Genomic DNA, 6407 nt, shown 5'->3' with positions numbered 1-6407 from the left:
AGACTCAAAATTGACCTGGTTTACACCAAGCACATCAAAAGTCAAATTTTCCAAAACGGGTTGGCAAAAGTTACAGGGGCAAGACGAGGAAAAGGTTACTGACCTGGGGATTCCCTTCAAAGATAAAAAGAACAAGATGGCAAAGCGATAGTTGAAACTGGAGGCCATTGTTGACGAATTCAAGAAGATGAACTTTGGATACTTCCTATTGATGTAGGGCTCCAATGGTGTTTCCGTTAGGGAACAAACTCAGCAGAGAGTGAAAACCAGAGATGCATTCATTCGAGACTTCTTGGGACAAGTACAAAAAGTATCTCAACACTTGCACGGTTTAGCCAGAGAAACGGGAGCGGTTCGACAGTGTATTCAACCGGTGACAGATGAAGGCAGAAGATGAGTCAACCTGTCAGAAGCTGTTCGGGGTCTAGAATACTTAGTGTTCTTTTGTCTCTTACGGAATAACACTTTTGTCCCAATATGAATTACTTATAATAACAGACGCGTTTTTGGATCAATGCCTCGAACATTTCATGCATCATGCATTTATACATATTTTACATTTGTTAGTGTTCTTCATTTCTTTACATTTGCATTAACTAACAGAAGAATGTCCCATCAAAAAATGGAACAAATACTGGATATACCACCTTAAGCATTGGACACACCCCATCCACATAACACCCGCTCAAAGAAGAAGAAGAAGAAGATGGAAGCCAAAATTGCTCAACTCGAAGAGAACATGTTGAGGCTGCAAAAAGAGTTAGAAGAAAAGATAAGCCAAAACAATCAAAGTACTCTGGATACGATCACTAATCACCAAGAGTCCTTGGTCGATCAGATTGTTTCCAAGTTATCTGGCTTACATCAAAGTGTGCCCAGGGCAGGTTCGTCTGAGGGGGTAGTTATGCCTCCTACTCTGCAGTTGGTTATCTCACCTAGAATTTTACCAGGACTATAAGGGGACTCATCCGATGCAAAAGCAAAAGCCTCATCTGCTGTAAGGATACAGACTTCTGTATCTAACCCTGAGAATAATCCAGGTGCTTACCATATACCGAATTTGGACGAAGATGACGACAAAGCAAAGAAGATGGATGAGAAAATCAAACAATTAGAGGACCAAATGAAGGTAGTTAAAGGAGACCATGACTACTATAGAGTCGATACCACAGAACTCAATCTAGTCACAGACTTGGTTATTCCTTCGAAATTCAAGTTCCCGGAATTTGAGAAGTTCGATGGGAAAAGTTGTCCATCCGCCCACATCACCATGTTCTATCGAAAGATGACAGGATATGTAGGAAATGATCAAATCTTGATTCATTGCTTCCAGGAGAGCATGTCCGGTTCAACTATCTGGTTGTACAATCAGCTAAACCGATCTCATAACAAGACATGGAAAGATCTAGCCAAGTCTTTCCTGAAATAGTACAAGCACATTAATGATATGAAAGTAGATCGAGTTATGCTACAAAGCATGGAGAATAAGCATAACGAAAGTTTCAGACAATACACACAGAAATGAAGAGATTTAGCTGTGCAAGTTCATCCACCCTTGGATGAGAAAGAAACCCGGAAACTCTTCATGCAAACACTGAAGGCTCCTTATTTTGAGAACCTGGTTGCAATCACATCCGGTAATTTTTCGGACTTAGTCATGGTCGGGGAGATGGTAGAAACGACCATAAAGCAAGGCAAGATTGAGGAAGGGGAAGTAAGCAAACCTCATATGAAAAAGAGGGATAAAGAGATTAACAACGTCAACATCTACAACACTAATAAGGGTATTACAATCTCCAACCCAAAATCAACTGTAGTTGTATCGTCAAGTACTTCTAGACAAGATTCTAGGGAACCCAGGAAGGAAAAAGAAAGGGAACATTTCGACCCTATTCTCGTGACTTACAAAGAACTTTACCAACAACCTTTTAACACCCACGTAGTGTCACCATATCCGGTGGAACCCATGAAGCCCCCATACCCCAGGTGGTATGATGAGAATGTCCATTGCGAAAATCATGGCAGTGTCCCAGGGCACACTATCGAGAACTGTTTTGCATTCAAGAGAATTGTGCAGAAAATATATAACAATAATTGGATAGACTTCAACAACTCAGGACATCTAAATGAAGAGGAAGATCATTTCATTTCATCATTTGCAGCATTTTGTTTGAATTTTTTTTCTTATTTTCTCAGTTTTTTTGTAAGAATGCTTAAATGAATGTATGTTACTTTAAATATGCAAGCAATGAATCAAATTTGCAGACTTGAAATTCTTTGAATATCAACTAAATTAAAAAACTCTGTAAATGATTTAGAGTTACAAATCTTTGACAAAGTGAAATGATTAAAATTGGTAAAATAATGACCCTTGATTTTACCCCAGAAGATACACTCGAACACCATGTCCTTATCTTACAAGAACCGATATAGTTTTCTCCTTTCATAAGGAATGAACAAGAGGCTTTGTATTAAGTATGCATAGGAGCGGACAACATGGGGCATCCCTTGTGTATGACATTGCTATACTTTTATTGAGGACGTTCAATGATGATAATAATCTTCACAAATGGAATATTCGAGTAGGTGAATCTAGTTTAGGGCAGTTGCTTAGAAATTGAACTCTAAAGATGAGATTTCTTGACTTTCAACAACACCTAGATTATAACAGGTTATTCTTGACAAACTTAAGAAATCGGATCTGTATACCGAGATTATAATATTATAAGTATACAATAAAGCTTGAGCTGTCCCTCTAGAGCAATTGGTTAAACGCCCCGACTTTATGGATAAGATTCAGCTAGCCTGATGAAGATGATTATAATATCTATACAATAAAGCTTGAACCGTCCCTCTAGAGCAATTGGTTAAACGCCCCGGCTTTATGGATAAGATTCAGCTAGCCTGATAAAGGTGATTATAATATTGAGTTGTCCCTATAGAGCAATTGGTTAAACGATCTAACTTAATGGATAAGATTCAGCTAGCCAGACAATGGAAATTAAATCAAATTTATCTAAATAATAAGTTTCGGTAAAGATGGACTAAGGGAGTTAAGGAACACCTGTTATAGTCAATTTCACACGAGCACTCAGGAATTTCATTTTTAGACCGATATTTCTGCACTACCTTTGGTAGAGGAGTCTACGAAGCTTGAAAAATGGAAGATTTTATAGAATCGAAATAGAAGGTCTACTAATTGATTATGCTAGTTGTGTCATTCTGTCTGCATCCGATTAAAATACCAAGCCAAGAAATAGGGGCATGTTGCAATGTTCAACAGGACCGAGAAATAAATGACATTTTGGTGGTTGAAACCTTAAGAAATAGAAAGCCAACCTAAAGCCAACTCATCAATTTGAATATTTTTCAAAGAGCTATAACTCTAAAAGCATGAAAGAACTATTGATTCTTTTGATTTTCTGTTAACTCGTGTTTGTGATTTGATTCGTTTGTGAGCCTGAATTAAGGGGAAATGTTTTACAAAATTCTTATATTCTTTTTTTCCTAAAATAAGATAAAGGAGAAAAACATTTTCAAATAAGACAGTCTCAAATGTGAAAGGTTGCAACCCAAGAAGAAAATGGGACATGATTGATTCCAAGGACCAGATCGATAGACAAAGCACGAGACTCTATCCAGGAGATAAAATAGAACTAATTCATATTGCATGAATCTTATACATACCTAAGAGCATCATATTTATCATTTTTTAGCAGACATTTTTTTGCAGCTTTTAGATTCAAGTTTCAACTTCAAGATGAAAGATACTCGATTTAAAAGCACCTTCAGAAATTGATGGTGGTTGCTTAACTCAACAACGAGGAGCTACACCTCAACCAATTTGACTTATTGAAAGACTGACAGATCTTAGAATCAAATTCAGAAGGGTTCAAGAACCAATTCAGAAAGGATCCAGTTCAGTTTAACTCAACGACGAGTGGCAGTTTCCAATTGACGTTTCCAAGCTAGATTTCAACTCCACGACGGATGATATCTGACTGACAGAACATACCACTTGGATTTCCCGTGAAGGGGAGTCATTTAAAGAATTATGACCAGCTTAGACCCGTGAAGGGGATTCATTTTTCACTTAAAGGAACTATTTGTAGCATAGCTCAAGGCGATAAGGGCTATCTGCCAGCAAAAAAACCTTCGAGTTTGATTACACTCAACTCAAGAAGATATCAAATTTACAGCATAGCTCAAGGTGAGAAGGGCTATCTTGTCAACCAAAACCTTCGAGTTCGAGTACACTTAGCTCAAGGACATATCAAATTTACATCATAGCTCAAGGCGAGAAGGGTTATCTGTTAACCAAAACCTTCGAGTTCGATTACATTCAGCTCAAGGACATATCAAATTTACAGCATAACTCAAAGCGAGAAGGATTATATGCCAATAAAAACCTTCGAGTTCGATTACATTCAGCTCAAGGGCATATCAAATTTACAGCATAGCTCAAGGAGAGAAGGGCTATCTGTCAACAAACCTTCGAGTTCGATTACATTCAGCTCAAGAACATATCAAATTTACAACATAGCTTAAGTCGAGAAAAACTATCTGTCAAAAAAAATTGTCGAGTTTGATTCCAATCAGCTCGATGACATATCAATCGCATGGTAGCCGCGATGAACTACTTTTCGGTTGAAGTTTAAACCAAGGTCTTTAAGTCAAGAAGAAGATCTGGGCAATCTCTCAATCTAGTACATCATAACTTAAGGTGAAGAAGGTTATCTGTCAACAAAAACCTTTGAGTTCAATTCCATTCAGCTCAAGGGTATAACAAATTCACAGTATAGCTCAATGCAAGAAGGGATATATATCAATGAAGACTTTCTAGTTTGATTCCATTCAGTTCGAGGGCGTATCAATCGCATTGTAGCAGCGAATGACTACTTTCTGATCAAAGTTTAAACCGAGGTCTTTAAGTCAAGAAGAAGATATGGGTTAGCTGTGTTTTAGTGACAATAAACTATCTTCCAACAACATAGCTTAAGTAAAAAAAAACTATCCGTCAACAAAAACTTTCGAGTTCGATTTCATTCAGCTCGAGGGCCTATCAACCACATGCTAGTGTCAAGAAACTACTTTCCAGTCGACTTTTCAAACCAAGGTCTTTAAACCGAGAAGAAGACTGAAGTTTACTACGATTTGACAACAAGAAGCCACATTCCGATTCAAATTCTGAACTACAGCTTCAATTTCATATCATTTCAAGACGGACTTGACTTCGCGACGGAGGAGTCATCCGCAACTCAATTTAACAGGGAGTTATTCCTAATTGCAATATTAGAGTCAATTTTCAACTCCACAAGGGAGGATATTAGACTCAAGAATCCCTTCATACCAAACGAAAATTTATGTTATTTTATCTTTGTCATATTTTTCGTTACACGAAAAAAGACAAAGATGGGCAGTTGTAGACACCCATTTTCGTCTGGGGCTTGTTTAGAAAATGATTTGAAAAACATGTACCTTTTTTAAAAAAATCAATTTTTGAAAATATACTATATAGTTTTTGAAAACGATTTTTGAAAAATAGATATATATTATATAGTTTTTGAAAAAAAATTAAACATATATAATATATTAGTTTTGAAAACATTTTGAAAAAATATATTATATAGTTTTGAAAACATTTTGAAAAAATATATAATATATATTTTTTTAAAAACGTTTTTGAAAATACATATTATATAGTTTTGAAAACGATTTTGAATATATATATATATATATTATATAGTTTTGAAATTTTTTTTTGAAAATATATATTAAATAGTTTTGAAAAAGACATTTTTGAAAACATTTTGAAAACGTTTTGGAAAATATATAATATATAATTTAGAAAACATTTTCGAATATATATATATATATATATATATATAATTTTGAAAACATTTTTGAAAATTTGTATAGGGGTTTTGAAATAAGTTTTTATTTATATTATATTTACTTATTTATTTCGTTTAATTTATTTTTATTTTATTATTTATTTATTTATTTCAATTTGGTCTAGGTCCATTTCAGTCTAGAAATAGGGTCCAACTGTGTAGCTTGCCCCAGTAAACTCGAGGCCCAGCAAAGAAAGCCCAATAGCTTGACCTAGTAGATTAGGGTTTCACTGCTTCAGCCAAAGCGTCGGATAGGAGAAGAGGTCACGTGCGTGAAAGCCACGCACCAACAGATTCCAAATCACCGATTGAACGTCTGGATGAAGAAACCGAGACTGCACCATCCCGGGGTTCTCGGTCAACTCACAACAACCATGAAACCACTCATTTTGGGGCTTAAAACAGCCAAAACCAGGGCTATAAAAGCCTCGGTGAGGCCAAGCAAAGGGGACCACAGTGAAAGCACAACTAACGGAGGAAAAATAGTTCGGAGAACCACAAGCATCGAAAACA

Source organism: Hibiscus syriacus, unplaced genomic scaffold (genome assembly GCF_006381635.1).
Source record: "Hibiscus syriacus cultivar Baekdansim isolate YM2019G1 unplaced genomic scaffold, ASM638163v2 tig00117012_pilon, whole genome shotgun sequence".
Classification (NCBI taxonomy): domain Eukaryota; kingdom Viridiplantae; phylum Streptophyta; class Magnoliopsida; order Malvales; family Malvaceae; genus Hibiscus; species Hibiscus syriacus.
Note: the sequence above shows the minus strand (reverse complement) of the source record.